This window comes from Notamacropus eugenii, chromosome 7 (genome assembly GCF_028372415.1).
Source record: "Notamacropus eugenii isolate mMacEug1 chromosome 7, mMacEug1.pri_v2, whole genome shotgun sequence".
Lineage (NCBI taxonomy): Eukaryota > Metazoa > Chordata > Mammalia > Diprotodontia > Macropodidae > Notamacropus > Notamacropus eugenii.
In genome coordinates, this window is record NC_092878.1 from 120794713 (window position 1) to 120817431 (window position 22719).

At 38.7% G+C, this 22719-nt stretch overlaps 1 protein-coding gene across 2 annotated transcripts in view; it reads right to left on the reverse strand.

The window, feature by feature from the left end:
* Positions 1-22719, reverse strand: part of MCUB (mitochondrial calcium uniporter dominant negative subunit beta) — an 80441-nt gene that overhangs the window by 37678 nt on the left and 20044 nt on the right. The gene's annotated exons all lie outside the window — the stretch shown is intronic.

The following is a 22719-nucleotide window of genomic DNA, read 5'->3' on the forward strand; positions in this document are numbered from 1 at the left end:
GAAGTAGAAGAAAATATAATATTCTGCTTTGTTTTTTGTTTATTTTTTAAGGATCCTGTGAGGGTGGAATCTTTTATTGGCTCAAATAAATATGGTTTAGAAGTCAGTTTGTGGATAAGGAGATGAGAAAGATACACAATTTACATCAAGGGTGGAAAACAATAAAATATTGGCCAGAGTATATGACCCAAATAGCAACAATTCTTATATTTTTTTTGAAGAGATGGTGTCAGATTTACCATATCCCAAGGAGATGGTTGACTGAATGGTGTAACTGATCATTTTCCCCCTGTCCTCTCAGGGTTGGATAATAAAAATGGGAACAGTGTCTCCAGAAAGTCATCAGTAATATGCACCCCTGAACCCCCAAAGAGGGGCTCTCCATTCACTCTTTATTAAATATCCTTTTGTGTACAAAGTGCCTAGGGGCCAAACAAAGATAAGATATACTTCCTACCCTCCAAAATCCTTTTGTATTTCATTGGAAACATGTTAATAGTTATGTACATGGGGTATCCCCTGTTAGAATGTAAACAACCTGAGGACAAGAGTTATTTCATTTTTTGCCTTTGTTTACCTAGCACCTAGCACTGTTACAAATATGTTTTACGCTACACTAAAGCTTAACTATATTGAGACTTCTAAGATATTCAATGTAGTATAATATTATTATACAACATAATATGTGTATTATAAAATATATATATTATATATGTTATTATACTACTATAATATAATAAATTCTTAATTAAAAAAGAGGGAACACATAAGTGGCATAGTGGATAATGTTCCCAGCCTGGAGTCAGGAAGACTCATCTTCATGAGTTCAAGTCTGGCCTCAGACACTTAGTAACTGTGTGAGCCCTGGGCAAGTAAAAAATAAAATAAAATAAACCTGTCCCTTTGTTTATTAGTGATGGTAAGCTGCATAGAGACATAACTCAACCACTCTCTAAGGAGACAGTGAGGCCTAGTGGCCTCCAGCCTCAAAGTCAAACAACCTGGATCTATGTGACATCTCAGTGCCCCAGGCAACTCTCCAAGACTGGATATTGCACAAAAGCTGTAAAACTGAATTACTATCAGAAGTTTCCTCACCAGGAATCCCTACACCACAAGTTCTTAGCCTTTTTTTATGTCTCCAAGCTCTTCAGCAGTCTGGAATAATGATTTTAAAAGTACAAAATAAAATACATAATGTTGTAAAAGATACCAATTTTGTTGAAATACAGCAATCAAAAAACAATTTTTTTTAAATACAGATACTCCTCCCATCCCCCAGGTGAAGAACCCTTGCCTATATACTGAACCCTTGCCTATACTGAAATCACAGCCAATTCTTGCTTCCATCAGCAAAGTAGTCTATCATATTATCTGAAGCTCCACTGACATTCCTGTTTCTCCGATAGCTGCCTGCTGCCTTTCCTTCTTGGAATAACAATAGTCAGTCCACAAACAATGTGCCAAGAATCATGTTAAGTGCTAGAGATACAAAGACAGGCAAAGACATTCCTGCTCTCAAGAAGCTCAGTCAAATAGGGGAGAAAATTACAAATAACCACAGACAATAACCAACAGTAATCCCAAAACAATGGTGAGGAACATAGAATCGGAAGGGAAAAATCATTGCTTTGTCCTTCTACTACTCCCAGGAATAATGGAAGGTGCTTCTTCTGATTAGAATTCAAAACTTCTCAAATTATAAAACTTCTCAAATTAAGACTTAATGCCCTGGAGGACCTCCTTTCTGTGTTTAGGATTCTTCTTAGTAAGTCACAGCACCTTTTTCATCCCACATCTCTCACAGTTAGATCTTCAATGTGCATGGGTGACATCTGGTTTCTGCCTGGTTTACAATCTTCATCAGACACCGAGCTCTAGCGATCAGACTCCCTTTGAAAGGTACGTGTGGCTACAGAAACTAGTTTTGTTATCTGTGCAACAGATTAAAAAACAATGAAAATCATAAAGACCCTTTATTTTAAGGGCAGTTACTTATTCCCCTCCTAGGATTTTAACGTTAAGCAACTTTTTCCACCCAAGTTCATAGACCTCAGGTTAAAAATCCTTATTTTCCCTGGAAAGATTTATATGGACTGATGCCAAGTGAAGTGAGCAGAACCAGGAGAACACTGTACACAGTAATGCAACTTTGATAGACTGAGCTCTTCTCAGCAATTCAATGATCAAAGACAATTCCAAGAGACTAGTGATGGGAAATACTATCCACATCCAGAAAAAGAACTATGGAGCCCGAATGCAGATTGCAAGATACTATTTTCACTTTTTTTTCTTTCTCATGATTTTTCCCTTTTGTTCTGATTCTTCCTTTACAACATGACTAATGTGGAAATATGTTTTAACATGATTGCACATGTATAACTTATATCAGAAGGCTTGCCATTTTGGGAAGAGAGGAGGGGAAGAACGGAGAAAAATTTGGAACTCAATATCTTATATAAGTAAAGGTTGAAAACTATCTTACATGTAACTGGAAAAAATATATATATTAAGGCGCAAAAAACCCTGTTTTAGTCTAACCTTTTCACATTAACAGATTAGGAAACTGAAGCCCAGAATCCTCTAATCCAATCCTCTCATTTTATGGATAAGTAAAATGAGAACTTAAGAGGTCCTCTAACTAACTTGCCCAAGACCACATAGCCATATCTGGGATTTCAAATACAAGTCGTGGGACTTGGAGTTTAGTGTTCTTTCTACTACTTTGATAAATAGAACACCCTTAACAGATCACCCTTTGATAAATACAACATAATCCCAAGTTACTGCTTTATTTTCTTCTTATTTAGCCGGCAAAATGTCAAATGTCCCATGGCTGCCATTTTTCACTGGAATGGAATGGATTCCATCAAAAAAAAAAAAATAAGAGATCTAACTGGTAACAACTCAATTATTTATTTTAATACTAGAAAAAAAAGAGAATTTTCAGTTCACTGGGAATCAAAGTGGGATTCTACTTACATACCAACATGATTAAAGCTTGTGTTTTTAGCCATGCAATTCAATGTTATCCATCAGCAGCTTTCTGGGTTCTGGGTAGATAGAATGTTAGGCCTGGAATAAGGAAGACCTGAGTTCAAATCTGGACTCAGTCAGTCTCCAACTGCATGAGACCCAGAGCAAATCACTTAACCCTGTTTGACCCAGTTTCCTCATCTGTAAAAATGAGATGGAGAAGGAAATGGCAAACCACTCTAGTATCTTTGCTAAGAAAACCCCAAATGGGGTCACAAAGAATCAGACAAGACTGAAATGATTCGACAACAACAAAAGTTAAAGGATGAGGAAAGGCTTTACACAGAAGAGAGTTCTCAGAAATGTTCATTCTCTATAGTGGAAGTTCTCATGACGTCAGAAATATTCCTTAACATGAACTAATTCCCTTTCTCGGTAATTTCATGTTCATCAAAAATAAATCTTCTGATTAGTTTCAGTGCGTTGAAAACAGAAAACTGGTAGTTCATAAACGTCTGCTGAACGAATACATCCACTTACTCCAATGTCCAAATCAGGGGTAGGGAACGGGCAGTGTCTAGGTCCTGAAGTGCAGCCCTTTGACTGATTCTAAACTTCACAGAATAAATCCCTTTGATAAAAGGAGGTCTGACTCTGAATAGTGGAAAGAGGGATGCTCTGGTGATGTAACACAAGCATATAATCATTAGAAAGACATATCTGATTATAAATTTTAAAAATCTGCACTGAAGTTCATAAATAGATCCCCTAGGAATTTGGTGAGTAGAGATCAATTCTTATCAGAATATAAGATCTCTAGTGAATTAATAAAATTAATTCTAGGGGGAACAGTGACACCAAAGGATGACAATACCCGTAGAGAATGATGTGATATATATTTGAAAGAATAAAAAACTTCTGGCTTTGAAAATAGAAAAATGCTCATTTCTTGGCTTCACACATTTATCACTTCCAGTCTTAAGAGTTCCCAAGATTCCTTACAATGTCAACTACAGCCAAAATATGCCACAGTTTACAAAAGGCTTGATAATCCACAGACAGACTTTCTAGCAAGCATGCAACAAAATGAAGTCTTAAGTGGAAACTATGTAAAACCGGTTTTATGTATTTTTTTTTTTGGCCCCAGGCAAACATTAGCATTTACAAATTTCACCCCAATTCATTATATTCAACATTGTCTTTGGACTGAAAAAATTATATTGCCATCTTTATGAGTTTCCTGCCATCTAGAATACGTTATTAAAGGGAAGGTTTTTCAAGATTTAGAAAAGGAAATGGAGTCAAAAGGAACCAAGATATTTTCTTCTCTAACAGGTCATTCCAGGACTAACTTCATTTCCTTTTGTTTTTGTCAGGGTTACTGACTGGCAGAGCAGGTAAAGAACTGAAGGATTGTGTGCCTAGACTAATCAAAACATCTCACAGAGCTATTTGTTGCTATTATTATGGAGGTGATGCCAATGAGACAGTCTACAGAATAGGTAAATAGATTCTCAACAACTTGAATGGTTGGAACACAGGGTCAAAGCCAACTTGCAAGGTTTCTGGTACAATGCCCAGGGGATCTGTGCTTGGTTCAGGATATTGACTTCGATATGGCCCTAGAATAATAGGTGACAGTCAGAATCCAAAAAGATCTTGATGAGCTGGAACATTAGATGGAAACTCCTAAGAGGAAACTGCATAAGAAATAAATGTAAAGTCTTTTAGTTGGGTTCAAAAATCAATTTCATTAGCCTAAGATGGGGACACATTCTGTTGGCAGTTTGTCAAAAAAAAATCTGGGAGTTTCAGTGGATAAAGTGGCCCCCAAAGTTAATGAGCTAAATTAAGAAAGGAGTAAAGTTAGGGAATACCTTCCTATCAGAACTATCCAGAAGAGGAAGCGGGTTGCCTTAGGAAAAAGCAGGCTTCCGTCTCACTAAAAATAAATGTCTTCTAGCAAAGTCTGGGTGACTATTATCACTTATACAGTAGAAAGGATGCTTGTTCAAAATGGACTGCAGGACCACTAACTGGGAGATTCTAGGATTCCTTCCTCTTCTGTATCAATCCCCTGCCATTCCCCATGCCCACTATAATATATTTCATAAGACTCTGAACTGGAAGAGTCCTTGAAATTCACTGCTCACTTTATGGAGAAGGAAAATCAGGCTCAAGTTAAATGACTTACAGATCATTTAGGGTCAAACAGATAAGAAGAAGGGTCAAGGTTCAAACTCAGGCCCTCTGACTCCAAATTCGCAGTTCTTTCTTTTTCTTTTTTTCTCCTTAATAGTATTTTCTTTCAATTACATGTAAAGATAATTTTTAACATTCACTTTTATAAGATTCTGAGTTCCAATTTTTTTTCCCTCCCTCCACTTCCCCCTTCCGAAGAGAGCATGCAATCTGATATAGGTTATACATGTACAATCATATAAAACATATTTCCACATTAGTCATGTTATGAAAGAAGAATCAGAACAAAAGGGGAAAAAAAACACAAGAAAGAAAGAAAAAAAGAGAAAATAGTATGCTTCTATTTGCATTCAGACTCCATAGGTCTTTCTCTGGAAGTGGAGAGCATTTTCCATCTTGAGTCTTTTGGATGTCTTAGATCACTGCATTGCTGAGAAGAGCTAAGTCTATCAAAGTTGATCACTGCACAAAGTTGCTGTTACTGTGTACAATGTCCTTCTGGTTCTGCTCACTTCGTTTCACATCAGTTCATGTGTGTCTTTTCAGGTTTTTCTGAAATCCGCCTGCTCATCATTTCTTATAGCACAACAGTATTCCATTACATTCACATATCACAACTTCTTCAGCCATTCCCCAGCTAATGGGCTTCCCCTCAAATTTCCAATTCTTTGCCACCACAAAAAGAGCTGCTATCAATATTTTTATATATGTGCGTCTTTCCCCCTTTTTTATGACCTCTTTGAGAACAGACCTGGAAGTGGTATTGCTGGATCAAAGGGTATACACGATTTTAGAGCTCTTTGAGCATAGTACCAAATTGCTCTCCAGAATGGTCGGATAAGTTCACAACTCCACCAACAGAAATCCACTGTTCTTTGTACCATACCTTTCAACCTTCTTTCTACCATACCTTAACAACCTCCTCCTATATTGATGTAGAGATAGAGAGCTAGATATAGATACACACACACACACACACACACACATATATATAGTTTTGTTTTGATATGACCTACATTTCCCAATATATCCCTTCCATTTCCTCTCTCCCCTCCCAGAAATGGTCCTTATAACCAAAAAACTAGAAAAATACCAGGGGGCAGAAGAGGAACAGTTCATCAAAACCAACAAACATGTCAACCAGGTGTGACATATGTTGCATTCTTCACCCATAATCCCCCACCTCTATAAAAAGTAGAAGAGAATATATTCTTATGTCCCTTGTTGGGAACAAGTTGGGTCATAATCTCACAGCATAAAGTTTTGGTTGTTTTACTGTTTTCTTTCCTTGTACATTGTGGTTGTCACTGTGTATCTCATTTTCCTGGTTCTGTTTATTTCACTTTGCATCATTTCACATCAATCTTTCTAGGGTTTTCTGTATTCATCATGATGGCGCTTGGAATAAAATGCTGGATTTGAAGTCAAGAAACCTGAGTTCAAAATAGATGCTTGGGCATTCCACAACTGGGTGAATTTGTTTGAGTAGTTAACTGAACTTTTCTTAGCCTCAGTTTCCTCATCAGTAAAATAGAAAAAAAATAGTACCTACCTCAAAGTGAGAATTAAATTAGATAATATATAAAAATACTTTGTAAACTTTAAAGCTATAAAAATGTTATTATTATTGCTACTTCCTACAGCATACATATCATAAACTTGCTTAGGCATTTCCCAGTTGATTATTTCCAATTCTTTGCTACAATAAAAAATGTTGCTATAAATGTTTTGGTGTATATGGATTCTTTCTTTTTTTACCAGTGACTCTTTGGGTTAGCATCTGGGGGCAGGATCTCTGGGTCAAAGAGTATGAAAATTTTATTTACTTTCTCCACTTAATTCTAAATTGCTTTCTAGAATGTTTAGACCAGGGAATGGCAGGACCTGTGAACAGTTTTTATACCTTTAAATAAAATTTTAATGTATTTAAAAATGTAAAAAACCACTGTGGGCCATATAAAAATAAGCCTGGCTGGATTTGGCCTTGGACCATGGCTTGTCAGCTCCCACTGGAGATGGACTCATAACCCCACCAACAATGCGCTAGCATGTTGACTCTTTTTTTAAAGTTAAACAGAACTCCAAATTCATATACTCTATTGTTAGTACCTGTTCTTTCCTCCCGAGTTAAAATATATGCATCCTTCAGAGATGATAAATGCCTAGTCTGTTTCTTTAGACACAATACATGGCTGATATGTAATAGCTAACTGTACCATTAAAAAAAACTCCACTAATTCCAGGTAGCTTATGCTCTGAATACTTGAATAAAGCTGCCAGAATACATTTATATACACAAAGCTGATTGGAACTTCATTTTTGCAATTATTTCTTTTTATGTCTTTATAAGCTTGCAAATTCTGCGGGTGAAACTGCCTTAACAACTTCAACTATGAAAAGAATATGCCCCCATTCATTTTAAGAGCACAGAGTAATCAGTAAGATTCAATTTGAGTTTCCCACATCAAGCCAGGCTTTTCAGGAGACTTTATACAGCATTTCCATGCTTCTCAGCACACCATCTTAGTTTATTTTGTGAAATCAAAAAAGAGCCCCTCCCCTCCTCCCTTTAATGTACACTAGGAGGCATATTTCATTTAACAGGAATTGTTATAGGCACTGAGACTTTATTCAGAGTATGCTAGGCACTGTCAAATATCACCCTCAGGGCATCTTTGGTGTACATTACATCAGAAACTCACACCTGGGTAGCAGCCAAATCAACAAGCATTTATTAACTATCTACTGTATGCCAAGGCTCTGGAGGAGAACGAGGCAGAAAATGTGTTCTTGCTTTAATAGGGGCAGCCTGAGATTCACAGAAGAAGGCTGAAGGCTGGGGGACACGGATTTGAAAATCAACTGGGGGGGCGGGGTTGCTGAAGCCATGAGAGTGAATGAAGTTGTCAAGGGAGAGAGTGTAGGAAGCAAAGAGGGCCAAGGACAGACCCTTGCAAAATATTCACCTTAAAGCCATGAAGGAAACACATGGAGTGTTTTCATAGAGGCAAGAGGGGAGAGGTCTCTGAAGACAAAGGAGACAGTATCCTATAGAAGAAACTAGACAGCAATGGCAAAATCTGCTGAGAGGTAAAGGATCAGTCAGTCATCAGTCAACAAACAAATATTAAGTGCCTACTATATCCCAGGCGAAATCTGACTCTCTAACCACTTTACTCTATTTTCAAAGGATTCAGAACTGAAAGACCCCTTAGAAAGTAAGTCAAGTCAACAAGCGTTTTATTAAGCTCCTGCTATCCACCAGGCACTGTACTAAGGTACTTTCCAACACTCGATCCATGATCCTCTTATCACAAAAGATTCATAGCTGGAAGGACACGTAAAAAAAAATCAAGGTCAACAAACATTTAAGGTGCCTACTATGTGCCAATTAAGTGCCAAGGATACAAACAAAGGCAAAAATCAGTTTCTGTTCCCAGAAGTTCACAGTCTAATGGAGTGTGAAGGATAAAAGAGAAGACGGGACACAAGGTCATAGATTTAGAGCTTAGAGGTCTAACCCCCTTCATTTTTACAAATGAGGAAAACTGAGGTGCAGAGAGGTTGTGATTCACCCCCAATCACAGTCTGAGGCAAGATTTGAACCTAGGTGCTCCTGACTCCAAATCTAATGTTCTATCCACTATGCATCACTGAAAAAAGGCCAGTGGTGAGAGAGCAGTTTCCAGTCAAAAAACCAAGGATGGGTATTAAGACAGGCATCAAGGAAAGAGTAGGTGATGAGGAAGCCCAGGTCTTAGGTGTAAATAGTTGGTCATAGAATATAGCAGAGAAATAGCTAGATGGAATGGCAGGGTCAAGGACCCAAGCAAGTTTGAGAGGTAGTATGGCATTGTAGAAAAAGAATCAAGCTTGGAATCTCAAATCCTTTGAATCCTGCCTCAAACACTGGCTAGCTGTGTGACCCTGGGTAAAACCACTCTAGTTATCTCTTAGACTTCATTTCCTCCTTGTTAAAATGGAAATCACAATAGTGTCTACCTCCAAAGTTACCCAAGATTAAGTCTTCAACATCAGATCTGAAGTGTTTTTCTAAGTCTTCCACCTTGCTGACCTCTCTATAGACTGACACAGTCCCCCCTTTATTTTTGTGACATATCTCTTGGTGCTTCTTCCCATCTGAGAGGTCCTCCTCTATCTTCGCTCCCTCATCATCCTTTACCCATCCCCAAACGGTGGGTCTTCCCCAGTGGGACCCTTCTCTTTTCCCATTACATTCTTGTTTGGTGACCTCATTGATTTTCATGGGTTTAATGATCATATTGATGCAGATGGCTCCCTTATTCAGCTGCAGGACATATATCCAGCCCCAGTCTCTCTCCTGAGCCCAGTCCCACATCATCAACTGCCTACTGGACATTTACAACTTGGACACCCCACAAGAATCTCAAACTCAATGCATCTAAAACAGAATCCACTGACTTTCTCTCAAGCCCATTCTTTTCCCAAACTTATACTGTCAAAAGTGCCAGCATCCTTCCAATCATTCAGGTTCATGATCCCAGCATTCCCCTCCATTCTTCATTTCCCCTCACTCTTCAGATCCAATGTTAAGGTTATTCTACTTCTACAGTTCTTGTCACATCTGTCCTTTTCTTCTCCTGCACAGTCACCACCCTAATATCAGCCCTTTTCAGCTTTCACCTGGATTGCAGAAATACCCTCTTCATTGGTATCGCTGCATCCAGTCTATCCCTGCTCCAGTGCATCCTCAGGACAGCTGCCAAATAGGTTTCCAATAAGTGCCAATATATACTTACCATTCCCTTTACTCAAAAACTCTACTAAAATCATATACAGATGCCTCTGCTTGGCATTTAAAAGCCTTTCACAACCCAACCCCAACCCACCTTTCCAGCCATACCAATAAACTGATAAATATTTATTAGGCAATGACTAAGTACCAGGCTCCTGTGCTAGGGATACAAAAAGAGACAAAAGACCATCCCTACCCTCAAGAAGCTTACAATCTAATGGGAGAGGACAATGAGGCAAACAGATCTATATAAAGCAAACTACGTACAGGATAAACAGGAAATAATTAACAGAGAGAAGGTACTAAAATTCAGAGGGGATGGGGAAGAAGTTGGGATTTTAACTGGGACTTAAAGGAAACCAAGGACATTACGCTCCTTATGCATTCATTAAACCATCCAATCACAGGACTTCTTACTTTTTCTCAGAAGGAAGACAACAAACATTTATTAAGTACCTACTATATACCAGGCACCATACTAAATGCTTTACAAATATCTCATTTGATCCTCACAACAACTTTATGAGGCAGGTGTTATGATTGGCATCATCCCATTTTACAGAGGGGGAACCTGAGGTAGGCAATGTGACTTGCACACAAGTCTTGCAAGACAGTCTTGGGCCAGATCTGAATTCACATCTTTCCTGACTTTAGGCCCAGCTCTCCATCCACTGAGTTGCCTAGTAACCTTCTGCTGGTACTTTATATCTCCTGTCTAGAATGCAATCTCTCTTTACTCCTACCTCTTAGACCACCTACTTTATTCAAGACTCAGCTCACAGGCTACCTACTTTCTTTTTTTTTCTCCCCACTTATTAGTATTATATTTTTTCCAATTACAGGTAAAGACAGTTTTCAACATTCACCTTTATAAGATTTAAAGTTCCAAATTTTTTTCTGCCTCCATCCTCCCCAAGAGAGCAAGCAATCTGATGTAGGTTATATATGTACGATCCTATTAAACATATTTCTACCTCAGTCATGTTGTGAAAGAAGAATCAGAATAAAAGGGAAAAACTCAGACTGCCTACCTTCTAAACAAAGTTATCCCATTCATTTGTGAGACTGGTGTTAAAAGGTCAAAGAAGCTTTAAGTCAGCAATCTGACTGCACTCAAATTCTGCCTCTCACATCCCAGTTCAGGAAAATTAACAGGGGAAAGGTTAATTGTCAGGGTGCCAATAGATAGGAGAAGGCTATTGCAGCTGGAGCAAAGGGCAGGGACAAAGGCCACCAGAACTAGAGCATAAGCAAGAAAGAGGCCCACAGAGGCAGTCCAAGTCCAGGCCAAGGTTTGACCAGAGACTGAGTCCAGGGAATTATCGTCCCCCTGGAGACACAAAAGTGGGAGTTATGTAGTGCCACCAGGCCAAGGTGACTGGGGTAAGAGCTACCCATCAAAGAAAGGCAGAGGAGACCAGGAAATCTAGGAAAACAACATTCTATCTAGAACTCCAATGTAGCTACCTGCTCTTTCCTGCTAACAACTCTGACGTAGTATCTAGGAAGGAGCCTAGCAAAGTGAATTTGAGAAATATTTCTTTAGTGTGTATTAATAAGATGATTGAGGGAAATGAAAAGTTTTTCAAATACTGAATCACAGACAGATACCTGAACGAGGTTTAGAGATTTAGAGTCAGAAGGAGTCTTGGAGATCACCCAGTTCAAAGTCCTTGCTGTATAAAGGAGAAAACTGAGAAACAGAGATAAAATGATCTGTCCAAGGTCACCTGGATAAAAGTGATAGGGCTGGAAATGGGGAACCCAGATCCCCTGACTTCAAATTCAGTGATGTTCTACCGCCCTAGGGTGCCTCCTAATCATTTTGATAAATATCTGGTCACTGGATCTAGATGGCTCAGGAGGAGAAAGTGAGTGAGCCCTCCCTCCCTCAAAACAAAGTCAAGGACAATTCATGTCATCATTTCTCTGATGTCATGGTCCTCTTCGAAAACAAAGGACAAACACGACCTCCTGACAGAATTCTATGACTGGCTGTAAAAGGAGGAAAGAGATTGATACCCCCAGATTTTATACAATCAACTACCATACAAAGCTGCCCATTCCAGAGAAAACTGCTAGAGGAACTTAAATTGCTTTTGTGTTTTATTCTTCACTCTGGAAGAGGACAATGACCAATGATATCAGGAAGGTAATGTCTTGCCTTGCAAGTGAATTGGATTTAAGTGAGGCAGAACTGTGCAAAGCCACCAGCCTCACTCCTCCAGAGCCACCAATATAAGGGCCAAACTGAAGCTACGGGGTTTGGGCAAGCCCTTTTTTAGAAGCTAGAACTAGTTTTCAAATAAGTCACTTGTATTTTTCAAAGAAGAAATTTCACTTGAGGGTTCTAAACAGAGTCTACTGCAAATAATAACTTAACTTTTTGAACAATTAAAAGAAAACACACACCTCAACATCCTTGAGGGCACAGAAGGAGACAGGATGCCCATTTCTAGAACTACGAAACAGAAAGAGATCTCACCAATCAGCTATCCTTAAATCACTGCCTGAAAGATGTTTCCAAGCCAGAGACTAAGAAGTAGAGGCAACAACTATCTCTTTTCCTCTTGGATATCATGGGAGTTTTAAGCCATGTTTCAAAATCTTCCTGAAAATGGGACATAAAAGATGTTCTCACTTAATGGCATCAAAGTACCTACATCTTTGCTTAGGAAACTAAATCCACATTTCTCATGTGTTGTAAGCACTGTACTTACATGATTATTAAATTATTATTGTATGATTATTAAATTATTATTGTATGATTATTAAATCATAGGGAGAGGCAGGTGATGAGTATTTAGTAAGTACCTAACATATGTCAGGTAAGGTGCTACGTGCTTTACAAATACTATCTGATTTGATCCTTACAACAACCTTGGAGGGTAGGTGCTATTATGACCCCCATTTTAAAGATGCAGGAACTGAGTAAGACAGAAGTTATTACCCAGGGTCACACAGCTAAGTCTGAATTTGAACTCCGGTCTTTCTGATTCCAGGTCTAGGGCTCTATTGACTAGCAGCCACCTAACTGCCTACATGACATGACATGTTCATATTTTACTCAACTGCTCAAATGGATCTGCCATCCCATTGTTAGGGATGTTCTCTCCAATAAAGCAGATTGCAATCAGTCCCACCTGCCCATTTCTTGTGACCACAGTTCAAATCTCCCCCTACCTCATATACTGATCACCTAATGTGTTGGATTTCCCCATGTTTTCCCACCCTTAAAAAAAGCAAACAAGTTGAGTAGGGTTAGGACCAAGTGACCAGCCAGCAGGTGGTGTCATTTTGGCCCTTTCAACAACCTGACACTCTTTTTAGCCAAAACAGTAGGTGTGTTAACATACCTAAACCCCTTTATGTACTACAACAGATCCTTAGCTTTAGAAGCAAATAAAACCGAGATCTAGAACTTTTATACTGTCTCCTTTCTTCTCCACTGTCCAAGGCACGGAGACCTCCATTAGGATCCCTACTAGACCCTTATCTCCTTTGTCATTGCCTCTACATCATAACCCAACCCTGACCATGCCCCCATCACACACACAAACCCACTTTTGGGGGGCAGCCCTTCTTCCCTGTATCTCCTATTTTATCCCCCCTTAGGGTCGGGCCAAGCTTATTTCAGTTACAATGATGTTCAACAGGCACAGGCTAAGGGGATTCCTTAAAACCTTCCCTTCCAGGTCCTAGTCACATATGTGAATTATACAATTCGGAACTTTGGCAGAAAAATAAGTTGTATTTTTGATCTATTATACAACAATAATTTGCATAAATTAATTTTTTAAATCCATAAATCAATACAGATGAGGTTGAATTGCCCTGCCATTCATTGAAATGTACATATGCATCTATTTATCAGTGCCTTCTCTGGATGCAGATAGCATCTTTCTTCACATATCCTTTATTTTTAATCTGTGAATTTATAATAGTCAATATGATTAAGTTAACAACATTGCTGTTACTGTGTACAATGTTCTCTTACATCTGTTCACTTTGCTGTTCATCATTTCGTGCAAGTCTTTCCATGCCTAAGATCATTGAGCTCATCATTTCTTATAACATAGAAGTATTTCATTATAACCATATCACAATTTGTTCAGCTGTTCCCCAACTGATAAATTTTTTTAGAAAAAGAAATATACATATACGAACTAAAATATGGAGGCAACATGGTGCAATGAAAAAGTCCCAGCTGTGGAATCAGAAGACCTATGTTCAAATCTTACCTTTGACATGTCTTACATGTGTGACCTTGGGCAAGTCATTTAAGATCTGTTGGACTCGTCTATAAAAGGAGGGATCTCTAGAAGACAGGGCCTTATAAAGGTCTCCTTCAGGTCTGATGCTATGTAAAATATCAGATAAGAATACATTGCAAAAAAAAAATCATATTAAACAGCTAGCTAGTGTAACAGAAAGCACATGACCTGAAGTTAAATCAAATCCTGCCTGACATATTTACTAGCTAAGCAACCCTGGACAAGTCACTTAAGTTTCATCTGTCTCAGTTTCCTCATCTGTAAAGTGAGAAAAATAAATCACAGGATTGTTGTGTAGAAAAAATAAGATATTTGTAAAGTGCTTTCTTTAAAATTTTAAAACACAATACAAACACTAGATATAAACATTATAATATTCAAAATATATTATAAAAAATGGTTATCAATATAGTTAGTCTTACACAACACGACTATTATGGAAGTCATTTGCATAACTACACAGATATGGCCTATATCGAATTGCTTGCCTTCCCAAAGGGAATGGGTGGGGAGAGAGGGATGAAGAGAAGTTGGAACTCAAAGTTTTAGGAACAACTGTTGAGTATCGTTCCTGCAACTAGGAAATAAGAAATACAGGTAATGGGGTACAGAAATTTATCTTGCCCTACAGGACAAAAGAGAAGATGGGGATAAGGGAAGGGAGGGATGTTAGAAGGGAGGTCAGATTGGTGATAGGGGTAATTAGAATGCTTGGTGTTTTGGGGTGGGGAGGGGAGAAATGGGGAGAAAATTTGGAACCCCAAATTTTGTGGAAATGAATATTGAAAACTTAAATAAATAAATTTAAATACAAAAAAAAGAAAAAAAGTGGTTATCTTTCAAAAGGATGGCTTCTAGGGGGTGGAGCCAAGATGGTGGAGTAACAGCACAGACTTTCTAGCAAGCTCCCCCTGAACTCACTCAAATACCTGTAAAAAATGGCTCTAAACAAATTCTGGAGCTGCAGAACCCACAGAATGACAGAGTGAAGCAAATCTCCAGCCCAAGACAGCCTGGAAGGTCACTAGGAAGCATCTGTCTCACCATGTTGGAGACAGTGTACAATTCAGAATCGGCCAAGCCAGCACTGACAGGACCTGAGCAGGCCTTGGGGAGACTGAATTTCTCACACCTGTGGTGGTTTCCAGACTTCATGACCCTAAAATGCTGAGGACAAATTAGAAGGTCAGTGGAAAAAGCCTATGGGACCAGTGCAGGAGAGTGGAGTGGTCTGGCTCCAGCCCCAGGGCAGCACAGAGGGAAGAGGGCAGAGGAACCCTCAGCATCCATAGCAGCAGCAGGGGCAGCTGCAGCCACTGTTTCTGGAGCTCTTGGCCCACAGACTGTGGGGGACTTGAGTGGCTAACAATACATCCCCCACCACCACTGGAAGCAGAGAACTACCTTGACAAAGAGCTCGTAAGTCAAGTAAATGGCTGGGGAAATGAGCAAAAACTGGAAAAAGAATCAGATTATAGAATCTTACTTTGGTGACAAGAAAGACCAAAACATGCAAACAGAAGAAAACAAAGTTAAAGTTCCTCCATCCAAAGCCTCCAAGTAAAATATGAATTGGTCTCAGGCCATGGAAGAGCTCAAAAGGATTTTGAAAATCAAGTAAGAGAAGTAGAGGAAAAATTGGGAAGAAAAATGAGAGTGATGCAAGAAGATCATGAAAAACAAGTCAACTGCTTGCTAAAGGAGATCCAAAAAATGCTAAAGAAAATAACACTGTAAAAAATAGACTAACCCAAATGACAAAAAAGATCCAAAAAGCCAATGAGGAGAAGAATGCTTTCAAAAGCAGAATTAGCCAGATGGAAACAGAGTTCCAAAAGCTCACTGAAGAAAATAATTCCTTAAAGATTAGAATGGAGGAGATGGAAGCTAATGACTTTATGAAAAATCAAGAAATTATCAAACAAAACCAAAGGAATGAAAAAATAACAGACAATGTGAAATATCTCACTGAAAAAACAACTGACCTGGAAGACAGATCCAGGAGAGACAATTTTAAAATTATGGAACTACCTGAAAGCCATGATCAAAAAAAGAGTCTAGACATCATCTTTCATGAAATTATCAAGGAAAACTGCCCTGGCATTCTAGAACCAGAGGGTAAAATAAATATTGAAAGAATCCACTGATCACTTCCTGAAAGAGATCCCAAAAGGAAAACTCCTAGGTATATTGTAGCCAAATTCCAGAGTTCCCAGGTTAAGGAGAAAATATTGCAAGCAGCCAGAAAAAAAAAATTGGAGTATCGTGGAAATACAAGCAGGATAACACAAGATCTAGCATCTTCTACATTAAGGGATCGAAGGGCTTGGAAAATGATATTCCAGAAGTCAAAGGAATTAGGATTAAAACCAAGAATCACCTACCCAGCAAAACTGAGTATAATACTTCAGGGGGAAAAAAATGATCATTCAATGAAATAAAGGACTTTCAAGCACTCTTGCTGAAAAGACCAGAACTGAATAGAAAATTTGACTTTCAAACACAAGAATCAAGAGAAGCATGAAAAAGTAAACAGGAAAGAGAAATCATAAGGGACTTACTAAAGTTGAACTGTTTACATTTCTACATGGAAAGACAATATTTGTAACTCTTGACACTTTTCTCAGTACTTGGGTAGTTGGAGGGATTATATACATATAGACAGAGGGCACAGGGTGAGTTGAATAGGAAGGGATGCTATCTAAAAAAATAAAATTAAGGGGGTGAGAGAGGAATATATTGGGAGGAGAAAAGGAGAAATAGAATAGGGCAAATTATCTCATAAAAGAGGCAAGAAAAAGCTTCTTCAATGGAGGGGAAAAAGGGGGAGGTAAGAGGGAAAAAGTGAAGCTCACTCTCATCACATTTGGCTTAAGGAGAGAATAACATGCACACTCAATTTGGTATGAAAATCTATCTTACACTACAGGAAAGTAGGGGGGAAGGGGATCGGTGAGGTTTGGGGGGGAATGATAGAAGGGAGGGCAAACGGGAGGAGGCAGTAATTAGAAGTAAACACTTTAGGGGAGGGACAAGGTCTAAAGAGAGAACAGAGTAAGTGGGGGGCAGGATACGATACAGGGAAATATAGTTAGTCTTTCCCAACATGACTTTGTGGAAGTCTTTTGCATAACTACACATGTATAACCTATATTGAATTGCTTGCCTTCTCAGTGAGGATGGGTGGGGAGGGAAGAAGGGAAAGAAGGTGGAACTCAAAGTTTTAAAAACAAATGTTAAAAATTGTTTTTACATGCAACTGGGAAATAAGATTTACAGGCAATGGGGCATAGAAATCTATCCTGTCCTACAAGAAAATAGAGGAGATGGAGATAAGGGAAGGGAGAGGTGTGATAGAAGGGAGGGCAAATTGGGAGAAGGGATAATCAGAATGCATGGTGCCTTGGGTGGGGGAGGGGAGAGATGGGGAGGAAATTTGGAACTCAACATCTTGTGGAAATGAATGTTGAAAAAAAAATTAAAAATAAAAAAAAAAGGATGGCTTCTGAATTAGAATATTCTAGCTACTGATCATCAAAGGAAGAATGTTCCTATTTGAGCTGAATGGTTGCATCCTACTAAAATAACTGACATGATGAACAATTTCATCTTTATATAACACATTTCCTGAACAAGCCACCCCCCACCCAAAACCTTGTGAGTTTAAATGTTATAAGCATTATCTCATTTTACAGATAAGGAAACTGAGGCTCTGAGAGACCTAGTTTAAGACCAGCATTTCTTTTTGCTATACCCATATCTTCTGCCTAAGGTTCCACCCAACTCTAACCCAGCTCTAATATTTCCTCTACTATTTTCTAACCTAGATATCCAGTTTCTTATATGGTGTTAAGAAACTGAAGCTAGGGTTGTTTTGCCCTCAAACAAGATTAAAGAGAAATTTAAGACTCTAAAGGTACTGCTCATGTGTGGTTACTCCAGGACAAATAACACAAAGTAGGATCACAGGCTCAAAGATCTAGGCAGACAATCAGTCAGTCAACAATCCTTACTATGTGTCATGCACTGTGCTAGATTTAGAACTGAAAGGGACTTCAGAAATCATCACCCCCCATTTTACAGATGATATGATACAATACTTAAGTATTGTCCACAGGCAATCAAAACGTCACAAAACTTAAGTGAAAAACTAGATGTATTACAAGAGAAATAAAACATGAATATGGAACCCTTGGCAAGTGCAAAGAGTTCACCATCCAAACAGAAGGTTGCATATTTATGAAATTATGACAAAGAGAGAAGAGACAAAAATTTCCACCTGAATGGGAGTAGTCAGGGAGGAGAAATCATGAATAATTAAGACAGCAAAAGCCAAATTCTTTTCCCTTCTGCTAGACTATGAAGATAGGATAGTCTGCTTATCTACAGAAGGCCCAGTTGCACAGTTTTCCAGTCTAATACTGACTGTCTGGTGCCTGTCTTGACTCCCAAAGACATACAAGGACTCCAACTTGGAGTACAAACATCAAATTATATCAGTTCAGGGGGGCTTTATCTTTGACATGTTCAGGGCCTCTTGCATACTCTAGGTCCAGTGTTTCTGGAAAATATGGCAACACAAAAGGACAAGTTCAGGGACCCCTTCCCAGTATATATTAAGTGCCTACTATGTGCCAGGCACTGTGGGGTACATAAATAAGGAAAACAGTCCCTGCCCTCAAAGGGAGGAAAGCACACAACTGAAATCAAACAATAATGTCTGTTCAGCAGTTTTACAGACTGCATTATGTGCTAATGAAGTTTAAGTCACAACCTCCTAGGAGAATAGAACAGTAGTTATAAGCTTAGTTATTAACTATTGTTTTAAGTGTTTTTGTCAATGTACACTTCTGAGTGTTTTATATTGCCTCCATCATCAGCACTGAGTGGTTGAGATGCACCATAGGTTTTTGGTCCATAAATAGCTTTCAGGGAATCATAAAAGTGCTTTGGATTGTTACTGTCGGCATAAAACTGAATTTCATCTGCCTTCTTACTGAGCCAGGAATCCTGCATCCCTCTAAGCTTTGCTTGTACTTTGCTTCTGATGGAATTAAATGCTGCCTTCTTAGAGGTGGATGAATTATCCTGCTTAAATCCTGCGGAGTTTTCATTTTTCATTTAGCAGCTTCTGAATTTCCCCATCATTTTCATCACATTAGCCTTGGTGTTTGCAAGTATTCTGACCAAAAAGAGCAAATGCAGTGCTGTACACCAAATCTCTGAAAGCTGCCCACTCCCTTTCTGCTCCACCGTTGCCAATTGTGTGTTGACTCAACTTTCCCTCCAAATCAGCAACAAACTATTCACACTCAGAGAAGAGCTCTAATTTGTTGACATTAATTTTCCTGGTAGTCATTTTGCCTTGAGGGCGGCGCTTTTGAGGAATGTGAATATTTAGGTTGGAAAGGATAAGTCTATGATCAGTCCAGCACTCTGCACCACACATTGCCTTTTGTCACTCTCACATCTTGTCTGTCTCTTCTCCTTACAATCACGTAGTCTTATTAGGTGCCAGAAAAAAAATAACTGTCCCATACCTAGTTGACTAAAGGTCTTTCTACTTCCCTCTTTGAGGAACCAAAAACTAAGCTTTAAGTATTTTTTTCCATAGGATGACAAGGTGGGAGTTTAACAAGCTAAAGAATGTGGGAAAGGAGGCTTAATCCCTCTCATTAGAAGCCAAAGTCACTCAGGACTGAACCTGATCCAAATCAGAGAGGGCTGTTTAGTGGAAAGGGCACAGAATTTTTGAGATCCAGAAAGACATATGTGTAACAGCAAGGATCCCGACATATACAGGAGGGCCTGCTGTACAGGTTCTTAGATCTGCTTTTCTAAAAGGAAAGCAACTTTTGAGGAGTCAACAATCTACTTTAATCAAGCACATATATCATTCACTTAGTTCAAGGGGAAAAATCAGCATCCTGAACTTCAGAGAAAATGCAAACAGAAATTACAAACAAAAAGACCAACAGACAGGGCTTCCAACTGTCTGACCAGAGACAATACATACAACGTTACTAGAGAGAAAAGTATCTGGGTTTTCAAAGCCAGGGGGCTCCTTAGCAGGTACTCAGAGTCTCATCTGGCCAAACAAACACTTCCAAAGAGTAAACCCCAAAGAAAAACCTCACCTCAGAGTATTTATTCACTTTTCAGAGATGGAAAGGTACAACCTAGTGACTCATTAGAAATGAATAAGTGCCCATTAATGGGCAGGGAAGATCTTTAACTCTTCCCTCCACCCACCATTAACCTTACATTAACATTACAATATATTAGATATAAAATGAGCTGGTTGGAACTCTGAGGTCCCTTCCTGCTATATATAATAACCTTATTACACAGTATAAGAAAGAAAGTTTTTGAACAGGGAAAAAAATCTTTGAAACAAATTTCTCAGATAGAGTTTTATTATTCAAGATACAGACAATTAAGACCAAAATCCATTCCCCAATAGATTAGTGGTCAAAGGATAGGTTCTCAAAACAATCAAAAACTATTAACAACTAAATGAAAGAATGCTCCAAGTCACTAATAATGAGAAAAATGCAAATTTCAACTCTGAGGTTTCACTTCACACCCAGAAAATTGACATAGATGACAAAAGATGGGAATGGTCAATGTTTGGAGGTGCTCTGGGAAGACAGTGAATTGTCAGTGGTGCCAAGGTTCCGGGAAAGCAATGTGGAATTATGCAAATGACGTGTGTGTGTGAATACACACTACATATGTGTGTATACACACATATAGTTGTTTTCATGTTGTTTCATGCTGTCTTTGTTGGTTGGAAGAAGTTTCTCAGTCAAACCTGATGGAATTAGAAGATAGTAGTGAAGTCACAAATATTTGCACTTTCTTTAAGACCTGTTGCCTCTGTTACCTGGCCCTCACAGTCTGTCATTTATTTCATCAAATGGAAACAGAAAGCAATCAATTAATCAATCCTTTCCTCCCCAACCCCCATCACATCCTTATCAAGATTTTATGCCAACAAAATCACAAGCCTGGTAAGGAAAAAAAAGTTGTTAATCAGATAATGTTTCTGTCCATTTGAAGCGTCATGTTAACCTAATTTAGCCATTAGCCACATTACATCATTTTAAATCTATCAGACTATCTCGTTACAAGTCTTCATTTCTACCGAGCCCACTTGGGCAGATACAGGACAGCAAAATCATTCACTGCTTTTAGCAAAAAGGAAATCAAGACATTTTCTAAAAAGCATACAGATTTAATTCATTTATGTGCCTTCTAAGATAAGTCCAAATCTATTACAGGAGAATCTTGGAAAAAGAATTCAAGATGGAGTTTTTAACAGTTACATAAAGACAAACTACATCTTTACTGTGCTAGTCACTTAACATCTGCTTCCCATTAAAAGAGGCGTACTCTGTTTACTTTCCAGGGAATGTACCCAATTTTGCATAAACTTCTCTTTCAAAGCTGTTGCACAAAGTAATCAAAGGAAGTGCCAGTATTCATCCTCTGGTTTTTGGTTCACTTTTACATAACTGCTCTGTAAACTAGATCTTTAAAACATTTACATAATGATAATCACTTAATTCCAGATAAGACTTTCAACAAAGAACATGGCTTTACTTAGCACTGCTCCTTGAGAAAAGGAAAGGTTTATGGCTTTGGGGGTTTTATTGCCCCCTCAATCTCTAGTGCTCCGTGTAAGTGCCTAGAATATAGTATTTTCCCATTAAGTCCTCCAGAGAGATCCAACTCAATATATGATCAGCTGTCTTCTCCATCTTTCCAAGACACCAGCGTAACACTAGAGCTGTCCATCTGTCATTCCTCTCTCTTTCTCCATCACCTTTCTAATGTCATGGTCCTCTCTGAGAAAGAGGGACAACTTTGGGCATAACTAGCCCATTATCTTTGGGGCCTGATGATGTACTGTTACTTACTTGATATCACATTAGTTATTTAACTTCTAGGTCTCAGTCTCTTTTATCGGAAAAATGAAGAGATTGGAACAACTTATATATTGACGACAACACTACAAAGGGCAACAGCTCTGAGAGGTTTAAGAATTCTGATCAATGAAATGACCAATGATGATTTCAGAATAATTAGGTAAGCCTCCAATTTCCAGGAAGAAAAGTGGCAGACTTTTGAACACTGATTTTTGAATACAGTTTTGTTGTGTTCATCTGTTTCAGTCACGTCTAAACCTTTGTGGTCCCATTTGGGGTTTTCTTGGCAAAGATTCTAGAGTGGTTTGCCGTTTCCTTCTCTAGGTCATTTTACAGTTGAGGAAACTAAGGCAAATAGGGTTAAATGACTTGTCACAAAGCCAGTGTCTGAGGCTGGATTTGAACTCAGGAGGATGGGTCTTCCTAACTCCAAGCCCAATGTTCTATCCATCATACATACCTAGCTGCCTCAGTGGTAAACAGAAATGGGCAACACAAATTTGTTTAGCCTGACTATAGTAGTTTATTATAAGGGAGGGCTTTTATTGGGAAAGGAAAG